This window comes from Pan troglodytes, chromosome 2, assembly GCF_028858775.2.
Source record: "Pan troglodytes isolate AG18354 chromosome 2, NHGRI_mPanTro3-v2.0_pri, whole genome shotgun sequence".
Lineage (NCBI taxonomy): Eukaryota > Metazoa > Chordata > Mammalia > Primates > Hominidae > Pan > Pan troglodytes.
The window spans coordinates 63,092,999-63,115,381 of NC_086015.1; the positions used below are offsets into that span (position 1 = coordinate 63,092,999).

At 39.5% G+C, this 22,383-nt stretch overlaps 1 long non-coding RNA gene across 1 annotated transcript in view; it reads left to right on the forward strand.

The window, feature by feature from the left end:
* LOC129143627 (uncharacterized) overlaps window positions 1-22,383 on the forward strand; it is a 66,338-nt gene that overhangs the window by 40,006 nt on the left and 3,949 nt on the right. Inside the window, exon 2 of the long non-coding RNA XR_010155266.1 lies at window positions 22,252-22,371. This is a non-coding gene — a long non-coding RNA (uncharacterized LOC129143627). The remainder of the gene's footprint in view (window positions 1-22,251; window positions 22,372-22,383) is intronic.

Genomic DNA, 22,383 nt, shown 5'->3' on the forward strand with positions numbered 1-22,383 from the left:
CCAGTTTGAACACTTAAAAGGGACTCAATAAAGTTTAGTTTTTTGATTAGAAAAATTCTTTTCTTGTTAAAATTCTGGCGATTTTGAGCTAATGTTTATGACACCTTGTAGAAAAACATTCCCCTCGATAGGAGGCACTCAAAGATGAGAAAAGCTAGAAATATGAGCAGAGGACTTGATTATTTACTAGGTTCCAAATATGTCAATCATCCTTATTACACAAAACTTAGGATTTGTGGCCTTCCTTAGATCACTTGTAAAACTTTGTTCACAGAGGCTGCAAACTTTGAAGAGGAAATAGCATAGATTTGCCACGGATAATGGAAGGTAAGTGATTGATATTGACAGATTTCAAGGATGATGGCCCTTCCAATCAGGACCAGTGGACCACGTAATACTTGGATCAGATAATTGCCAAACGCAGTGAACACTTTTCAATTCTTATTTGATCTCCAGACATAGCAACAGCATCAAGTCAAATAAATGTTAGACTGGAAGGCTGAGTTGATAGTCTGGCCTTTGCTTCTCTCTCCATAAGGCTGTTCCAAACCATTCCTTATTCACCTTTCTGTGAAACCTTCTACTTCATTAGGCCTCATGCCATCCAGCTTCAACACTCATTACACCCTCCATCTTTTACTGACAATATGCTATTTTCTTAGCTACTCATTCTTATTCATTAAACCTTTTCTCTTAAGCTTTTTTTTGAAACAATTCATATTTATGAAAGAGTTGTAAAGATAGTATATAGATTCTCCACATACCTATCAGCCATCTTCCCCTGATGTTAACCTTTTATCTAACACGGCACATTTATCAAAACTAAGAAATCAACAGTGGCACAACCCTATTAACTAAACAACAGACTTTATTTGAATTACATGAGCTTCTTCACTATGTTCTTTTTTCCAAAATCCAATCCAGTACCACATTGCATTTATTTGTCATGTTTCCTTAGTCTCCTCTAAGCTGTCTTTCTTTGCTTCACAACCTGTCCTTATTTCTCAGTCTTGACACTTCGGAAGATTACTGGCCAGGTGTTTTGCAGAATGTCCCTCAATTTGGGTTTTAGCTAATATTTTCTCATGACTATACTGGGGTTACAGAACACTGCCACAGAAGTGAAATGCCCTTCCCATCATATCATGTCAGGGGGTAAATGATTTCCATCATCTCACAGTATTGGTGAGGTAAACTTTGATCACATGATTAAGGTGATGTGTGCCAAGTTTTCTCACTATAAAGTTACTACATTTTGCCTTTTAATACTCATGTAGTTAGAAGGAAATCACCAAGTCTAGCCTACGTTTAAGGAGAGGAGAATTAGAGGTAGAAATTCTACCTCTTTGAGATAGTAATATTAAAAAAAGCTTGTGGATATATGTTAAAACTACCATAGTAAATATATTGAAGAAAAGACTGAGACTATGTAAATACCTGTTTCTCTTTCTCTTTGATATTTTCCTACTACTTTTAGTATTCACCCATGAATCTTGTGAAAGCAAATATTGCTGGGTAATTTTCTATTTGCCTTGTTCCTCCTACACTTATTATTTATAATTATTCTGTATGAAAGGTTTGTCACTTATTTATTTATTTTAGAGACAGGGTCTTGCTCTGTCACCCAGGCTGTAGTGCAGTGAGGCAATCATAGTTCACTGTAACCTCAAACTCCCGAGCTCAAGACATCCTCTTACCTCAGCCTCCCAAGTAGCTAGGAGTACAGGCGTGTATCACCATGCCTGGCTAAATTTTATTTTTTTTGTAGAGGAGGGGTCTCCCTGTGCTACCCAGGCTGGTCTTGAACTCCTGACATCAAGTGATCCTCCTGCTTTGGCCTCACAAAATCCTGAGATTACAGGTGTAAGTGACCATGCAGCCCTATTTCTTTATTTATTGAACCATTTATTTACATGTAGGTATTCATGAGTATGAAGTTATGGATATTTATTTTACTTTTTTGTGCTATAATGCAGTGCCGTTGTTTCATTGCTCAAAAAGCTTTGCCCATTGGAGATATTTTAGGGGTTTTTTTTTTTTTTGTATTCTAAGACATCTCATTCTTTTGTCTTTTTTAAAGCACCTCCTTTTTGGTATTCATCAAAATTTTTCTATTTATTAATTAAAGCCATCTTATTAATTATTTCTTCCATTGCAATTTGTACCATTGTTCTGGTATCTTCCATGCCTATATAAACAACTCATCCAGTAGCAGTAATATCTCAATTCTGCAACCTCATCAGCTCCCATGATAGTTACCTCCACTTGACTTTAGCCACTGAAGTGGCCTAGTGCTGGATTTTATCATCATCTGGAATTGCTCTACTTTTGTAATATCAGATTCAAATATTCAGTTCTTCCTGGTCTCTCAGTCTCTTCCCCCAACAATTGTTCTTTGTCTCATAGGAGCCTTCAATCTCTTCGCTTCTCTATTTTCTACAAATTCATAGAGCTTAGCACTTAGAGCCCATGGGCCAGAACTTTGACCAGTCCTGGGTGCTACCAGTCCAAAGCACGCAACCTTATTAGGCTGTTAGCAGCTGATGAGCTCATCTCTTGCTGCACAGAGACAATAGAAATCATCAGAAAGAACACCCTCAACTCCAGCAACAAACTGATGATCTTACCTATCCTCCTCTTATATCTTCCTCCTTTACTCTTGTTCCTCCCATAAAGGATTTGGTCATTTTCCTATGTAAGGCTAATCTCCTCCACCAGGGTTCTGAATCCCATTCTCTCCCTCTTTTCTAACCACCCAGTCTCATGATTATCCTTCTATCTACCATATCTTCAAATTCTTCCTTTCTCCTGCTGCCTCCTTTACTTGAGCATGTAAAGAAAGCAAAATGAAACAAAGGCCCTTCCTCAAGTCCATGTTACCCTCTAAGTACATCTATTACATTTATTTGCCCCTTAACAGGCACACATTTTGAGGATTGTGTACTACCTGTCTTCTACTTCTTAGTCCACTATGATTCAGCTTCTGTCTTCTTGCACTATTTCACTACATTGCTCTTACCAAAGTTGCCAATGGCCTCCACATAACTAAATCCAGTGGGTACTTATCAGTCCTCACCTTACTTGATCATCCTTGTTGATCACACTCCCTTCTTAAAATCCTCATTTTATTTTGCTTCAGTGACATCTTTTATTTTTCCTCTAATTATTCTGGCTGTTCCTCTTTCTTTACATATTCTTCAGGGTTCTGATCTAGATCCCCATCTCATATCACATACATTTCTGGGGAAATTTATCTTCAACTACTATTCCGTGGCTTAAAAATTTTCATTTCAAGCCTAGACATCTCTCATGGGCCTCAGCCACAGGTATCTGTTTGCCCCCTTCATACCAACACTTGAATGTTCCTTAAGTAACCCGGATGTATACATCTACAACTAAACTCTACATCTGGCTCCTCAAGCAGGACCTCCTCTTTGATGCTTCTGTTGGTGAAAAGTATCACGATCTCCCTGTAGCTAAAATTAGAAACCCAGGGGTGGAGGGGAAGTCTTTCTTGACTCTTTTATTTCTCAAATAAGAAGCCACATCAAGAATTGCTGATTCTACTTCTTAATAGCGCTCAAGCCCTTCTATTTATGTTTATCCTCTCTGAAACCCTTTATCTCTCAGCAGGATTATGACAATAGCCTTCTAATTGTGTTCTCTGCCTCTAATCTTGTTCCCCACTAATCAGTTCTCCACATGCTGCTTGGATGACTTCCAAATGCAAATGGGAACAAATCCCTTCCTTCAATTGCTCCAGTGGTCCTTAGTCTAAAACACAAAATTCTAATCTGGATTCACAAGCCCTACCTGAGCCTGGATTATTTGTCAGGTCTCATCTGTTGCCAGCTTCTTCTTCTAAACTTATATTTTCTCTTGCCTCCAGAAAGATTTTATTTTATTTTTTGCCTATAATACTCTTGTCTGCCCTTCCCCTTCTTTCAGTTCTCTCAAGTCATTCCCCCATGTCTTCCTTGACCACCTTTCTACCCCCATCAGGATTGGTTAGATGCCCCTCCTTTGTGCTCCCATAGCACCCATATCCTGTTGAAGCACTTAGCAAACAAAATGTATTGTTTACTTGCCTATCTCCCCAATAAGCACTTACTGAATACATGAATTCCTTGGATTTTTAATGAGCCATAACTACCCTCTCTGCTACCCTTCATTTTAATTTTTTTCTAGGCAAAAATTGATTTAAAGCAGAGTTTATTTCAGAAAATCATTTCAGACACATTTCGCCATGGAAACGTTATTACAAATTGTACTTACGTTCTCAGATAATTTAATATTGTTAATAACTCATATCTTAATTAATAATTCCCCTTGGAATTTTGCTACCTATTATCATTGCTCTATAAAAATCTCAATTTTCCTTTCTGCCCATTCCCTGTTTATCTCTCATTTTCTTCTATAGCATCTCAGCTCCATTATAGGTTAAATAGGATTTTGTGAGTTTGGGACCTCTTTGCAACATTGTTTATTTGGGGAATGGCAAATTGCCATTCTTAGCAAGAAGAGAATGTGGTGGCACAGATAATGTTTATATTCTAGTTGAATCCACATCAGTTGGCCAATTGACTATTTCTTTGTTTGTAGAAAACTGGAACGGCTAGAGGTTGTGATTGCTACAATGCCTATGACCCACTGTCAATTACTGAAATGAGATTGCAATTTTTCTGTATATGTTTTTTCTAGACCATTGCTAAGGTACTTCGTGGCCACTAAGGATAAAAGTAATAATGAACCAGGCACAGGCCAGGTCAGCCATTTATATGTACAAATGTTGATTATTCAAGTTTATTAAACCTGGGGAAGTACACACACACACACGCCACGCAGACACACACACACACCTGTTAACCTGTTATGATTAAAAGTTATTTTGCTGACAGTATTGCTTCCTGGGTTATCAGTGTGAAAGAAAAACGTTCTATGATGCAAAGTCTCTTCTGCCTTGAGGTTGTGACTCCTTGATGAGAGTTGAACTCTCAAAAACTGAATTGGCAATTTACTGGTATCTGAGTGGTTAATGTTCAGATTCATGTTGACCCACCTCAAGAGTACATTTGGACTGCCCTCTGATTGGCAGAAGTTCTAAAACTGTGGCTGTTTGCTTCACAGTCTTTCACCTATTTAGGCTGCCTGATGCTTTTGCTGAAACAAAGCAACTCTCTTGGGCTGCCAGGTACCAAGGTTATCTGTCTCCTCATGTTGATTTTTGGCAGTCAACAGGCATGCTGCTGTGTCTTTCAGTGTCCTTGTGCAGCAACAAGGGCTTGGTTGCTGCTGGTCAAACATGAAGGTTGTTTTATTAGTGCATCAGGTACATGCAGCTACTCTGTTGCTCTATTCACCTAGACGTAATCGGCTAAGGTCAGTTTTTCAGTACACTCTTGATGTAGTTTTTCAATCATCTTTATGTCCTGTAGAGTTTATGTGCAAAAGAAATCATTTTGCCTTCATATTTTAGCGGTAGCAGCTTATACTAAATTATTAAACTATAGCTTACAGTTTAGAGGCATGCTTACCAAGTTGTGTGAATAATAGTTTTATGCTTAAGCTTAGCCTGTTGACCAGGTAGTGGGTATGCTAAGAGCAATGCCTGGTCTGGTCTTTCACCTCTATGGGAGATAATATTTGGTCTAAGGATTGTAACTTGTTAGTTGGTTATCATATATTGAACCTCTAAAATGTTTAAAGCATTGGCATAGGCATTATAAGGAAGTTAAAGACTCTATGATTGTGTTAGCCACTCAAAATACATACTCATGAAGTGGTCCTAAAACGATCCCATTAAGTACAAGCCTTTAAGTTAAATTTGTAGTAAATGCTGAGCTTGAAGTCAAGGAGTGATCAGAATGAGGAAAAGTTCATTCATTCAACAAATTCAAGAAAATATTTATTGAGTACCTAACTTGTGCAAAGCACTGTGCTAGGTTAGATGTTGGGGTTAACAAAATAAATCCATATGTTCACTTGCCTCAGAATCTTAAGAAGAAGACAGTATATAAGAATTACATGAGCGGCTGCTCTGTCTATGGAGTAGCCATTCTTTTATTCCTTTACTTTAATGAACTTGCTTTCATTTTGCACTCCAGACTCACCCTGAATTCTTTCTTGTGCAAGATCCAATAACCCTCTCTTGGGGTCTGGATCAGGGTCCCTTTCCTGTAACATATTTCTGGTGACCACAGAAGTTATTATAGAGCAGAAACCCTGACCCAACGGCTACCTTTGGGTCCTGTAACACGTTTCTGGTGGACCATGGAAGGGACAATACTGAAGAGACCCCCAACCCAAAGGAAAATAATCTGTGTGCATCAGTTGGCTGACTTTGGGTAAGTGGGGTGCATATACCTGGGTAAAGAATGGGATTGGGTTAGAGGCCCAACTTAGAGGAGTTAGAGTCTCTCCTAAAACAGAGTGGGTTAGAGGCCCCTCTTTTTGTTTTTATATTACTTTAAGGTCTGGGATACATGTGCAGAACCTGCAGGTTTGTTACATACCATGTGCCATGGTGGTTTGCTGCACCTATCAACCTGCCATCTAGGTTTTAAGCCCTGCATACATTAGGTATTTGTCCTAATGCTCTCCCTCCCCTTCCCCCCAACAACCCAACAGGCCCTGGTGTATGATGTTCCCCTTACTGTGTCCATGTGTTCTCATTGTTCAACTCCCACTTATGAGTGAGAATATGTGGTGTTTGGTTTTCTGTTCCTGTGTTAGTTTGCTGAGAATGATGCCTTCCAGCTTTATCCATGTTTTTGTATATTGAACCAGCCTTGCATTGCCAGGATGAAGCCAACTTGATCGTAGTGGAGAAGCTTTTTGATGGGCTGCTAGATTTGGTTTGCCAGTATTTTATTGAGGATTTTCACATCGATGTTCATCAGGGATATTGGCCTGAAATTTTCTTTTTTTGTTGTGTCTCTGCCAGGTTTTGGTCTCAGGATGATGTTGGCCTCATAAAATGAGTTAGGAAGGAGTCCCTCTATTTCTACTGTTTGGAGTAGTTTCAGAAGGAATGGTACCAGCTCCTCTTTGCACCTCTGGTAGAATTTGGCTGTGAATCTGTCTGGTCTTGGGCTTTTTTGGTTGGTAGGCTATTAATTACTGCCTCAATTTCAGAACTTGTTATTAGTCTACTCAGGGATTTGACTCCTTCCTGGTTTAGTCTTGGGAGGGTGTATGTGTCCAGGAATTTATCCATTTCTTCTAGATTTTCCAGTTTATTTGCATAGAGGTGTTTGTAGTATTCTCTGATGGTAGTTTGTATTTCTGTGGGATCAGTGGTGATATCCCCTTTGTCATTTTTTATTGTGTCGATTTGATTCTTCTCTTTTCTTCTTTATTAGTCTACCTAGCGGTCTATTTATTTTGTTAATCTTTTCCAAAAACCAACTCCTGGATTCATTGTTTTTTGAAGGGTTTTTCATGTCTCTATCTTCTTCAGGTCTGCTCTGATCTTAGTTATGTCTTCTGCTAGCTTTTGAATTTGTTTGCTCTTGCTTCTCTAGTTCTTTTAAGTGTGATTTTAGAGTGTCAATTTCAGACCTTTCCTACTTTTGATGTGGGCATTTAGTGCTATAAATTTCCCTCTAAACACTGCTTTAGCTGTGTCCCAGGGATTCTGGTACATTGTCTCTTTTTTCTTATTGGTTTGAAAGAACTTCTTTATTTCTGCATTAATTTCGTTATATACCCAGTAGTCATTGAGGAGCAGATTGTTCAATTTCCATGTAGTTGTGTGGTTTTGAGTGAGTTTCTTAATCCTGAGTTCTTATTTGATTGCACTGTGGTCTGAGTGACTGTTTGTTATGATTTCCATTCTTTTGCATTTGCTGAGGAGTGTTTTACTTCCAATTATGTGGTCGATTTTAGAATAAGTGCTATGTGGTGCTGAGAAGAATGTATACTCTGTTGATTTGGGGTGGAGAGTTCTGTAGATATCTATTAGGCTTGCTTGATCCAGAGCTGAATTCAAGTCCTGAATATCCTTGTTAATTTTTTGTCTCGTTGATCTGTCTAATATTGACAGTGGGGGTTAAAATCTCCCACTAGTATTGTGTGGGAGTCTAAATCTCTTCGTAGGTGGCTAAGAACTTGTTATATGAATCTGGGTGCTCCTGTATTGGGTGCATGTATATTTGGGATAGTTACCTCTTCTTGTTGCATTGATCCCTTTACCATTATCTAATGCCCTTCTTTGTCTTTTTTTGGTCTTTGTTGGTTTAAAGTCTGTTTTAACAGAGACTAGGATTGCAACCCCTGCTTTTTTTTTTTTCTTTCCATTTGCTTGGTAAATCTTCCTCCATCCCTTTATTTTGAGCCTATGTGTGTCTTTGCATGTTAGATGGGTCTCCTGAATACAGCACGCTGATGGGTCTTGACTGTTTATTCAATTTGCCAGTCTGTGTCTTTTAATTGGGGCATTTAGCCCACTTACATTTAAGGTTAATATTGTTATGTGTGAATTTGATCCTGTCATTGTGATTCTAGCTGGTTATTTTTCACATTAGTTGATGCAGTTACTTTATAGTGTCATTGGTCTTTACATTTTGATGTGTTTTTGCAGTGGCTAATACAGTTTTTTTCTTTCTATATTTAGTGCTTCCCTAAGGAGCTCTTGTAAGGCAGGCCTGGTGGTGACGAAATCCCTCAGCATTTCCTTGTCTGTAAAGGATTTTATTACTCCATTGCTATGAAGCTTAGTTTGGCTGGATATGAAATTCTGGGTTGAAAATTCTTTTCTTTAAAAATGTTGAATATTGACCCCCACTCTCTTCTGGCTTGTAGGGTTTCTGCAGAGATATCTTCTGTTAGTCTGATGGGCTTCCCTTTGTAGGTAACCCAACCTTTCTCTCTGGCTGCCCTTAACATTTTTTCCTTCTTTTCAACCTTGGAGAATCTGACAATTATGTGTCTTGGGGTTGCTCTTCTTGAGGAGTATCTTATTGGTGTTCTCTGTATTTCCTGAATTTGAATGTTGGCCTGTCTTGCTAGGTTGGGTAAATTCTCCTGGATAATATCCTGAAGTGTGTTCTCCAACTTTGTTCCATTCTCCCCATCACTTTCAGGTACTCCAATCAGTCTTAGGTTTGGTCTTTTCACGTAGTCCCATATTTCTTGGAGGCTTTGTTTGTTCCTTTTCATTCATTTTTCTCTAATCTTATCTTCATGTCTTATTTCAGTAAGGTGATCTTCAATTTCTGATATCCTTTCTTCCACTCGATCAATTTGGCTATTGATACTTGTGTATACTTCATGAAGTTCTTGTGCTGTATTTTTCAGCTTCATCTAGTGATTTAAAATTATTCCTCTCTAAACTGGTTATTTTAGTTAGCAGTTCTTGTAACCTTTTTATCGAGGTTCTTAGCTTCCTTGCATTGGGTTAGAACATGCTCCTTTAGCTCAGAGGAATTTGTTGTTACCCACCTTCTGAAGCCTACTTCTGTCAATTTGTCAGTGTCATTCTCCATCCAGTTTTGTGCTCTTGCTGGAGAGGAGTTATGATCATTGGGAGGAGAAGAGGCATTCTGGTTTTTGGAATTTTCAGCATTTTTGCACTGGTTTTTCTTCACCTTCATGGATTGATCTACCTTTGATCTTTGAGGCTGAAGACATTTGGATGGGGTTTTTGTGTGGGTGTCTTTTTTTGTTGATGTTGACGTTGTTGTTTTCTGTTTGTTAGTTTTTCCTCTAACAGTAAGGTCCCTCTTCTGCAGGTCTGCTGCAGTTTGCTAGAGGTCCACTCCAGACCCTGTTTGCCTGGGTGTCACCAGTGGCGGCTGCGGAACAGGAAAGATTGCTGCCTGCCCCTTCCTCTGGAAGCTTTATCCCAGAGGGGCACCAATGTAATGCCAACTGGAGCTCTCCTGTAGGAGGTGTCTGTTAACCTTGTTGGGAGGTCTCTCCCAGTCAGGAGGCACAGGGATCAGGGACCCACTTGAGGAGGCAGTCTGTGCCTTAGCAGAGCTGGTGCGCTGTGCTGGGAGAATCACCCTTGTCAGGATCAGCTGCTGTCCTCAGAGCTGGCAGGCAGGAACAATTAAATCCGTTGAAGCTGTGCCCACAGTTGCCCCTTCCCCCAGGTGCTCTGTCCCAGGGAGATAAGAGTTTTATCTGTAAGCCCCTGACTTGGGCTGCTGTCTTTCCTTCAGAGATGCCCTGCCCAGTGAGGAGCAATCTAGAGAAATAGTCTGGCCACAGCTGCTTTGCCGCACTGTGGTGAATTCTGCCCAGTCCTAACCTCACAGCCTCCTTAGCACTCTCAGGAGAAAACCACCTACTAAAACCTCAGTAATGGCAGACTCCCCTCCCCCAACAAAGATTGACTATCCCAGGTCGACTTCAGACTGCTGTGTTGGCAGTGAGAATTTCAAGCCAGTGTTTCTTAGCTTGCTGGGCTCCATGGGAGTGGGACCTGCTCAGTGAGAACTTGGGTCTCTGGCTTCAGCCGCTTTTTCAGAGGAGTGAATGGTTCTGTCTCGCTAAGGTTCCAGGTGCCACTGGGATATGAAAAAAGCTCCTACAGCTAGCTCAGTGTCTGCCCAAACAGCCACCCAGTTTTGTGCTTGAAACCCATGGCCCTGGTGGTGTAGGCAAACGAGGGAATCTCTTGATCTCCGGATTGCAGAAACCGTGGGAAAAGCATAGTACCCGGGCCAGGTAGCACAGACCCTCATGGCTTCCCTTGGCTGGGAAAGGGAGGCCCCCTGCTCCTTGCACTCCTTGAGTGAGGCAACGCCCCACCCTGCTTCTGATTGCTCTCTGTGGGTTGCACCCATTGCCTAACCAGTCCTAATGAGATGAACTGGGTAAAATCACCTGCCTTAGGCATTGGTCTCCCTGGGAGCTAGAGACCAGAGCAATTCCTATTCAGCCATCTTGGCCCCTCCCCCGCAAGGCCACTCTTAATAAAAGGCAAGGACACTTGTTGGACCTCGGTTAGAGGCCCAGTTTAGGAGGGTTAGAGTCTCTTCTACGATTTAGGGGGTTAGAGGCACCTCTTGGTAAAGTCCCTTTAAGAACAGGTTTTGCACTATGGGGTGCTAACTGCTATTCTCTTTGGATTAATCTGCCTTGTACTCTTTGCTGATGCCTGTGGGTGACAGGCATGTACAGGATTGTGGGACATGAGTAGTTTTTTCCTCCCTAAAAGAGGAAACTTGAGAGGTGATGGGACTGCTGGAAAAAAAATCGCTTTAGGACAGCAGCTGCAGCTGCCTGAACTTTTCAGTGTCGCCGCAGTGTGTGGGTCTTTCTCCTGGCCTCCCTGATCATTTCACCTTCCCCACCCTGCCAACAGGCAATGCTTTTCTTCTCTACTTTTTATTTCCCTTTGTTATCTTTTCTATTACTCAGGGCAACCAACTTGCCCAGAGACCATGTGTTGAAACTCCTAGCCAGAGGTTGGATTAAAGATGACAGGGCCCTTCTGGGGGCAAATTTAAGCCTTGCCAGTCTGATATTGGGTGCTAAGCAGAATGACTAATGTCTATGTTTTATCACATGTATTTTGCTCTGGCCAGAGCAAAAAAAAATTATTCTCCTTTATAATGCGGCTTGGCCCCCAGGGCTATGGTGTCACAAGCTGAATCACTAGGGTTGCTCAGGGAAAGGGAAACCAGAAGCCTGGCATGCTGGCAAAAGGGTAAGAATTTCTTACCAGTCAGATTTCTGGCTGCTCTCTGTGCAGTTGAATGGATGGTAAATAAAAAAATAAATAAATAATCAGTGTTTATCTCCTCTGTAAAGTTTTGATTAATGCGAAAAAGAATTCTAAGGCTAGTCTTAAGCTGGTGTATTTTGTGCTATGAATGTGTTTTTCTGTGTCAAGGGGTACTTTAGGTGAAAACACTGGCTTAGAATACTTGTAAGCCCACTTTTCAAGACGACCCAGCAAGCTGGTCCGTAACAAACTTGGCTGCAGGTCCCTGAAACAAACAAAAAACTGGATGAAGTCTCCACGTTGTTTTATGTCCTTGGGAGCTTGGCCTTTTAACCGGGTGGTGGTACTTTCTTTTGGTCTCTGTCTTCAGGAAACAGGAATTTTAGGGTTCATGTCAGAGTTAGCTCTAAAAATCCTATCACATAGTTAAAAGCCTCTGCAAGCTCAGGATTCACTACTCTAGATTCCTCGTGGGAAAGGAACTGGAGACTGCCCTGTGCTGTAGTTATGTCTCCTGTTAGCTTTTGAATTTGTTTGCTACTTCTGCCCAGTAGCTGCTAGTACTAGCTGCCTAGTAGCTAATGTTTTGCACTTTCACAGTGGCGGTCTGAGTTCAATTCCCCACCTAGGAAGTAAGTCATTTCTGGTTTAATATCTGTGTGACCTTGTCTATTCTCTTCTCCATGGACTGCCTTAATTTTTTGTTTCTCTAAGCACCTAGGAGGTTACCTTTGGCAAAGTTCAGAAACTAGAAATATTGGCCACTTGGCATGGCCGAAGTCGGGTAATAAGAGATCTGGAAGGATTTCTTTTTTAAAGAGCACCATGGTTAAAAATCAGCTTAATTAAAAGTGGATAAACAAGCTATACATATATTTTAAAGGCCGTTATGTTTTTGTCTCCTTGGAACTTTTTTTTTCTGGAAAAAGGTGTTTCTTCTCTGTCAATTGAATTATTTTTTCTCCAATTTTTTTTTTTTTTTGTCTTGCCACTCTTCAAGCACACATGAGAGACCCTAAGATAACTTCGGGTAGCCTGGGACTCCTTGGGAGAAACAGAGGAGGCGCCACAGACCCCGTTTTGGGGGAAAAAACCCTCTGTTTCCCTCATGAAACCCCAGGAATTAAAAGCAAATAGATCCCTCTAAAACTCAAAGGCTCTGTTCTGTTTTGCATTGTGTTATCTAACGGTTTTGAGTTTTGGGGTATCAGAAATTACTTTGCATTATGAGAGAGCTTTCGTGTGTAATAACTAGGTAGGAAATATACTTTAAGGGATGGCTAATAGTAGTTATGGAGGGATACTTGACTCTTTGCACACTCAGCTCAGACAAGCATGCTCTTGGCCACTTGGGAGATAAGGAAACATCCCCACCCCCCACTGGGAGATGAGACACCCATGAGGGATAGGCTGATGACAAAATGGGCTGATTGGCTTTGGGTTGCCTTGCAAGAAATGCAGAGTAGAAGCACTGCGCTATCTTCTTCCATAGTATTTCCCTCCTTTTGGGGATCCAGGAACCAGTATAAAATGGCACCCTTAATTTTGGGGATCTGTCTGCCTTCAGCTGCTTATTTGCTGCTTATTTGGCCGTAAGAACACATGCTTTTCTGGCCCTGTTCCTCCAAGGGCTCCATCCTGAAGCCAGTAATTCAATTAAGAAACTGGCAAACGAAAAATCTTACAAGTGCTGAATCTGTCTGTCTGTGTATTTATATGTGTTATATGTTTACATATAAAAGAGCTCTAATTAATTGGCTTAGAAAAATAAGCACTTAAATCAAATATTTTGTCAGAAAAATAGAAACTTTAATGCCTTTTTGTTCATGTAACTTTAGTAATCTTTTGGAAATAGTTTTAAAGATTATTAGTAAAATTATCTTGAAAATGTAGACATTTGGTCTAAATTAACGTCAGATATCAGATTTGCTAAATGCTTTAAGGTCGAACTGTTTATTTGACTTTTGAAAACTGTTTAATTTACCTACCTTAAAGCCATTAGATTCTAGATAGGGCCTGGGAACATGTGGAGTTAGCCTGAGAGTTAGCAGTCAGCTCCTATCTGCATTTCTGCCTGGTGTGTCCTAGGCTAGACTCCCCACCTAGTACACAATTAAAATAGCTTATTAACCAGGGTCTTCACCAAAAATGAAAGTCACTAAAAGTTAACATTGTAACATGTAATTAAGACTACTGAAGAAACAGTGTTTTTTGTTGTTGTTGTTTGTTTGTTTATTTGAGACGGAGTCTTGGAGTCTCTCACTGTCGCCCGGGCTGGAGTGCAGTGGCAGGATCTCAGCTCACTGTAACCTCTGCCTCCCAGGTTCAAGCGACTCTCCTGCCTCAGCCTCTCGAATAGCTGGGGTTACAGGCACCCACCACGATCCCCGGCTAATTTTTTGCGTTTTTAGTAGAGACGGGGTTTCACTGTGTTAGCCAGGATGGTCTCGATCTCCTGACCTCGTGATCTGCCCACCTCGGCCTCCCAAAGTGCTGGCATTACAGGCATGAGCCACCGGGCCCGGCCTACTGAAGAAACAGTTTTACATGCAAGATGTATAAGAAAAGTGAAATGAGTTTTTGGTAAAAAAAGATTATAAGAAGGCATGGGAATGTGGAATTTCTTCAGCCTAGATTAAAGTGTTAAAGGATTGTTTTAAGCAAGAAAAAAAACTAAAGGTTTAAACAAGTTGTGAAAGATTTGTAAAAATTAATTGTAAGAGATTCTATGTGTGAACATATTGGCTATTATTCAGTTTTTCTGTAAATTAAACACTGAAATGGAAGCATAACAGGTTTTTCTTAAAGCACTGATCTGCTCTTTCACAAAAAAATGTAAAGGGTTATAAAAGGTTTATAAGAATCTTATGTTATGGTTAAACATTAAAATTGGGCAAATATATCTATAAGGTTTTATTAAAAATTGAGTTTAATGTTAATAGTACATTATTATAAAGGAGAAATTTGGCTCATTTGGTATAAAAATCATACAGAAAGCATTATCGAATGTGAAATAGTGTTTTGCTTTCTTTGGACTATATTTGCATAAATGTGTTATGTTCCAAAGTTATGGGAAACTTGGCTTTGGGTTGCCTTGCAAGAAATGCAGAGTAGAAGCACTGCACTGTCTTCTCCCATAGTATTTCCCTCCTTTTGGGGATCCAGGAACCAGTATAAAATGGCACCCTTAATTTTGGGGATCTGTCTGCCTTCAGCTTTACCATGATTTGTCTTTAGTAAAAATGGGAAACTGGAGAGAGAAATATTATGTTTCAAGAACTATAGCACACTGGTTATTGAATTCTAGTCTCAGTTGTTTTTAAGTTTGTTTCTGCAATTTAGGCTAACCCTGCCTATTCCTGTAAACCAACCAGTGATTTTTGACTGTTCCTCAGAAGAAACAAGAGGGATGGGTAATGTAAAAATCTGGATCGGTATTCTAATTCCGGGCACATTACAACCAGCTAACAACCCCATATCAGCTTAGTTCCAACAGTTGCCCAGTTCATGAAAAGCCTTCTAATTTAGTTTACTTGGAATAACTTCACTTATTTTGCTTTAATCTTGTGGAATATATTGCTGTTATACTGTTTGTGCAGGAATACAGGACAAGCTTACTGAGTGCTTTCTTAAATTATACACTTATTAATCTTCTAGATATCACCTTCTGTCAAAACTCAAGAGTTATAAATGGACCTTACCATACTGATGCTTTCCGACTGAGCTCCTCTCTACCCTGAATGCAAGAGACCCTCATAGTTAGGAAGAAATATTATTACCCCTATTCAGCCTGAAGAAGTTACAGAAGACAGATGTTTGTCCCTCTGCAAACCTTAGGATTAAGGATTCTTTTATAAAAGGGAGGGGGGAAATGTCAGAGGCCTGTGAGCCAGAGCAACTTTATCTTAAACAGGAGCTGGGTAAAATGAGGGTGAAACCTACTGGGCTGCATTCCCAGATGGTTAAGGCATTCTAAGTCACAGGATAAGATAGGAGGTCAGCATAAAATACGGGTCATAAAGACCTTGCTGATAAAACAGGTTGCAGTAAAGGAGCCAGCCAAAACCAAACAAAACCAAAATGGCCACGAGAGTGACTTCTGGTCGTCCTCACTGCTGCTCTCCCACTAGCACCATAACAGTTTACAAATGCCATGGCAACATCAGGAAGTTACCCTATATGGTCTAAAAAGGGGAGGCATGAATAATCCACCCCTTGTTTAGCATATCATCAAGAAATAACCATAAAAATGGGCATCCAGCAGCCCTTGGGGCTGCACTATGGAGTAGCCATTCTTTATTCCTTTACTTTCTTAATAAACTTGCTTTCATTTTGAAAAAAAAAAAAGAGCAAACTGCTGTAAGAGTAAAAAGAAAGCTCCAAAAAGGGATGAAACTTTCAGAAATATGAAGAGAATCCATAAAAACCTGTGTTGACAGTTCTAGACACAACTGCTACTTTCAATGTCTAGTTTCCAGTTTCTTTGAGTAAAAATGATTCATCATGCCAAACTTCATGCCAAGCCTTCTATCAACAAACTGACCCTTTAGAATTCAGTAAAGTAAGAAGGCCAAACTTTGCAAACTTTATGCAACCTTTCAGGACACTGATTAAATAAAAGCATGAAGAAGGGCTTTGAAATTCAGTTTGTAAAGGCTATTTGACCAAGGAGGGCAATATATTGAGCAAATATTTGAATATGTGGTAAAGTAGCACAGGCACAGTCAAGTAAGACTGGTGGTAAAACAGAAACACATTGCTAACAGAAGAAGATTCTTCATAACTTCTTGCAGTATCCAAACTCATGTTAATGACGTGTCCCACTGTCATGTCCAGCTTCAGGCAATATTGTCCTTGTTTTAGTCCATTCCTATTGCTATGGAATAAGCAATAGGAATTCCTGTTGCTATGGAATAAGCTATGGAATGGACTAAGACTATTGCTATGCTAAAATACCTTAGACTGCGTAATTTATAAATAACATAAATTTATTTCTCATAGTTTTGGTGGTTGGGAAGCCGAAGATCAAGGTGACAGCAGATTCAGTGTCTGTAAGGACTCATTCTTTGATTCCAAGATGGCAACTTGTTACTGTATCCTCCCAAGGGGACAAACACTATGTCCTTACATAGCTGAAAAGATGGAAGGGCAAAAAGAGCCTAGCTCGTTCCCTCCAGACCTTTTATAAGGCACTGAGCCCATCCATTAAAATGGAGCCCTCATGGCCTCATCACCTCCTAAAGGACCCGTCTGTGAACACTGTTGCATTGGGGATTTAGTTCCCGCATGAATTTTGGAGGAAACACGAATATTCAAACCACAGTGGTCCTGAAATACCACAGACCGTTAAGTTCTAGTAGAAATACAACATAAGCCACATAAAAATTTTTAGTAGTTACATTAAAAATGGTAGAAAGAGATAAAATTAATTTTATCAATATATTTTGTTGACCCCAGTATATCCAAAACATTATTTCGATATATAATCTTGTAAAAAATTATTGAGAAATTTTACTTTTTTTTTTTTGCCAAGTCTGAAATATGCCATTTCTTTCATACTTACAGCACACCTCAATTAGGACTAGCCATATTCTAAGAGCTCAATAGTCACATGCATGCAGCTAATGGCTACCATATTGGATAGTACAGTTCTAGTCATATATAAAATATCCTGTTTTTAGGAGTCTCCATAGGAGATAATTCTTCAACTTTTTTCTGGGACCCCATTCCAGTTTTCAGTGATGCTCTAAAAATGCTCTCAAATGTACCCTAAGTCCCTATGCCAGTGTTTGACTGTTTCATCTCATGCTGTTATTATACAATAAATATTTATTGACTCCCTACTATATACTAGATTTTATGTTAGGTGTTGGGATATAATGGTGAGCATCAATACTGTGCTTTCTGCTCTAAGGTGCTTACACTAATATACAAGAGAAATATTAAACAAATGAGCAAATTAAATCTGTACTTGTGACATGAATTAGGATGGAAAAGTTCCGTGAACTATGAGAATTTGTAACAGGAGGACCTCTCTTACTCTGGAGGGACTGAGAAGCTTCCCCAGTGAAGTAGTCTTTGACTTGAAATCAGAGCCTCTTGTGTCAGGGCTCAGAGGCAAGAAAGAGTTTGCATTTTCAAGGAACTAACAGGAGGATGATGTGGCTCCAGTGGAAAGAGCTAAGGCAAGAATGATTCAAAATGAGGTAGGGGAGTTAGTCGGAGACCAAACACATGTGCCTTTAGGTCATATTAAGGACCAGGATCTTCTGCCAAAGAGTAACAGAAACCACTGTATTACTGGATTTACATATTGGAATATCACTCTGTTGTAGACTGGAGAATGGATCTGAAGGGAAAAGGGTGAATGTGAGAAGACCTTTCAGGGAGCTACTTTTTAATCCAAGTAAGAGAACTGAGGCAGTGACTGTCTAATGCCATAAACTGAGGACCTTGAGACATATTTAGTAAGTAAAACTGCTAGGACTCTGACTGACTGGGTGGAGGAGAGTGCAGGAAATGGGGAAGAGGCGTGTCCAAGCTGACTCCTGGCTTTCTGACTCGTTCAAGTAAGTGGATGTGCATGTGTTTCTTCTTAAAGAGAGTTCTCTTAGCTCTCCTCTGGATAGAAATTTGAGGGTAAGGTATTCCTCATCTAAAATAAAAAATACAGTGTTAATTTGCCTGTTATTTCTTTCTTGAATCAGAATGTTGTAATTCTTTGGTGTTAAGGGTAGGATGTTATAAAGAAAAAAAATTAACAATGAGCTTCTGTCCATCTGTTAAGCTTTACTTACTGAATAATCACTCAGTAAGTAAGTTGGATGAATCACTTAATGATTTTACTGTTTTGAAAGCCAGTGTATGTTTTCTTATAAATTAAATAATCTTTTCATGACAGACAGTATTATTGCCATAGTACTGTCATGAGTATTATGACAGTCTTTGCAGAGGAAGGAAACAATCAAAACAATCAAAGGAAAACAATCAAAGAACAATTTGTCTGACCTCGAAGTTTTGTAAACCAATTAAGAAACCACAACAAAGCTTTTATTTTTCTTTACAATTGGTTTGCACAGATTCGTAATTATTCTTAGCTAATCATTAAAAATTACATTTCTTTTAAAATTAGTTATTAAATATGTAACTTACTTCCTATTCAAAGTCGAATCACATGAAGACTTCAAATTGCCAGATAATTCAAAATAGTTGGACACTGACAATCATGTTCATTCATTTATTCATTCATTCATGGGATAATAATTAAGTGTCTAGATACTTAACAGAATAGACAACCCTTGAGGGGTTTACAATATAGTGGTGAAGACATAAATGAATAAACACATAAATAAATAAATAATGCATTGTCAGTAGTGATAAGTATTATTATTAAAAACAGACAGGGATAAAAAGCCATAGAGCTGGGTGTGGTGGCTCACGCCTGTAATCCCAGCACTTTGGGAGGTGGAGGTGGGCAGATCATGAGGTCAGGAGATCGAGACTATCCTGGCCAACATAGTGAAACCCCATCTCTACTAAAAATACAAAAATTAGCTGGGTGTGGTGGCATGTGCCTGTAATCCCAGCTACTCGGGAGGCTGAAGCAGGAGAATCGCTTGAACCCAGTGAGCCGAGATCGCGCCACTGCACTCCAGCCTGGCAACAGAGCGAGACTCCGTCTCAAAAAAAAAAAAAAAATCACAAAAGCCATAGAGCAACAACAAGAGCTGTCTTAGCTCCACGATGAAGGAAGATCTCTCAATATGGGAATATTTGAGCAGTGCCCCAAGGAAGTGAGGGAGTAATCTGGGAAAATATGTGGCGTAAAGAGCCTTTTAGGCACAGGGAAGCAAGTGCAAAGATTCTGTGGTGGGCATCATGCATCTTCCAGGAACAGCAAGGAAACCAGTGCTGCTAAGCTACAGTGAGAAAGGTGCTATAGTTTGGATATGGATTGTCCCCGACAAAACTCATGTTGAAATTTGATTCCTAATGTCGTGGTATTGGGAGGTGGGGCCTAGTGAGAGGTGTTTAGGTCACAGGGGTAGATCCCTCATGAATGGCTTCATGGTATTCTTACAATAGTTAGTTCTTACTCTGGCAAGACTAGCTTAGTTCTTATGAGAATGGATTAGTTGCTTCAAGAGTGGGTTGTTATAAAGCCAGGGCATCCCTTTTGTTTTCTCTCTTCACATGTGTCTGCTTCCCTTTTGACCTTTTCCACTATGCTGTCACCACAAAAGCCCTCACCAGAAACCAGAACTCTCTCCTTAGACTTCCCAGCCTGCAGAACCATGAGCTAAATAAACCACTTCTCTTTAAAAATTTTCCAGTCTTGAGGCGGAGGTTGCGGTGAGCTGAGATTGTGCATTGCACTCCAGCCTGGGCAACAAGAGCGAAACTCCATCTCAAAAAAAAATAATAATAATAAAATAAAATAATAAAATAAAGTGTCCCAGTCTTAGGTATTCTTTTATAGCAACACAGAATAGACTAAGACAGAGGGAACAATGGAGGAAATGAGATCAAAAAGGTGATGAAAAGTCACATTATAATTCTTAAGGTCATATAAAGATTTGGGTTTTTATTCTAAGTATGATGGGAGGCATTTGGAAGGTTTTGAGCAGGAGAAAGATTTCAGTTTAGATGCAGGGTATATAAGAAAGAAGAGAATCAGCCATGATTCCTAGGTTTTTGGCCTGAGCAATTGGATTCATGGTGACACTAATTGAGGTGGTGAAAACAAAGGAGGAATGAATTTAGAGAAGAGATCAACATAGTTCAGTTTGGAGCAAGTAAAATTAGAAATTGAACATTCAAGTAGAGGGTATAACTAAAAAAACTCTTTCTTTATTCTAGTATTATGTGTGGTAGCAAAACATTGGGCTTTCCAAATGTTCATCAGTAGAGCATGCACTTGTTAAATAACCTTCATTATAGCAGCACAGTAAATTATGAGTTTGTAAAGAGAATAAGGCATATCTTCTATAGAGGGTCTTTAGTATATGTATTATATATGAAGAAAAGAAAGGTAGAGAAAAGTAGTATGTATTGTATGTTACCACTTTTAAAGGGTGGACGTTGTGGTTTTAGTATGTCTCCCAAAGTCTATGTATTGAAAGGTTAATTCCCAATGCAGCAGTGTCAAGAGCTGGGACTATTAAGAGGTGATTAGGTCCTGAGGGCTCTTCTCTCATGAATGAATTAATGTCATTATTGTGGGAGTGGGTTAGTTATCACAGAGTGGGTTCCTAATAAATGGATGAGTTTGGCTCCCTTCCTCTCTCATGCACATGTGATCTCTTGCCCTTCTTCCTTCTTCCATGGGATGACGCAGTAAGAGGGCCCTCACCAGATGTGGGTCCCTCAACCTTGGACTTCCCAGCCTCCAGAACTGTTAAGAAATAATTTTATTTTCTTTATAAATCACTCAGTCTATGGTATTCTGTTACAGTAACACAAAACAAACTAAGACAGGTAAGGTAAAAATACATCTATGTTTGGGCCAGGTGCGGTGTGGCTCACGCCTGTAATCCCAGTACTTTGGGAGGCCAAGGCGGGCAGATCATGAGGTCAGGAGTTCAAGACCAGTCTGGCCAACATAGTGAAACCCCGTCTCTACTAAAAATACAAAAAATTAGCTGGGTGTGGTGGTGTGCACCTGTAATCTCAGCTGTTCGGGAGGCTGACACAGGAGAATAGCATGAACCCAGGAGGCAGAGGTTGCAGTTAGCCAAGATCACGCCATTGCACTCCAGCCCAGGCGACAGTGCAAGACTCCATCTCAAAAAAAAAGAAAAAAAAGAAAAAAAAAGAAATACATCTATGTTTGCATTTATAATATATAGTTACATAATACATTTATTTGATGACAAAACATATTGATTATTCTTTAGGAGGGAGAAAATAGTGTGAAGGAGACAGAGATAGGAGGTAGATTTCCCTGAACATAATTTGACTTTTAGATTTGACTTTGTAACAATGTAAATATTTTATATAATTATAAAACAAAATAAAAATGATCCTAAAAATCAGAAGCAAACTAAAGCAAATGAATCTAAATGTATTGAGTTGGTGGCATACCCACAGACAGGGGAATTATTTCAAGTAAGTTTAAATTATGGTTAACTATATTAAAGCTTTCTTTACATTCCTATTGGATTATATCTAAAGGACCAACTGAAAAAACAAAAAGGACAAAATAATCTTAAACTGTTTTTGGTAATCATGTTATCGATGGTAATGTAAGTGCTGTTCTCAAACTGAGGAGTATATATTGTGGGATAAAGTAAATAGGATATAATATGATAATGAGATGCTGCAAGCTGGGACATTTGGTATAGGATAAAAGAGATACAGATAGAAGTAATAAGATTGATGAGCTTAAGAAAAGTTCTACAGTCTTGGATTTGAATTGGAAGTATCAGTATGAACACGTGCTCTATTTTATTGCTTTGTAAAAAGTATTTTGTAGCCCTTTCCCTAAAATAACCTGAAAAACAATGATAACCTCACAGCAGTGAACACCTCTACTGTCCTAATTGTGGTCTCTGTATCTTCATTCTCATTAAAAGGAACCAGAATTTGATGAGTAAATGGCAGATTCTAGAATCTAGGGCAAAAAGTTTACAAGATAAGCCTGGAACATCTTGTCCTACCAGAAAGTCTGGGATTCTTCATTTTAAACAAGTTCTGTAAGTGATCTG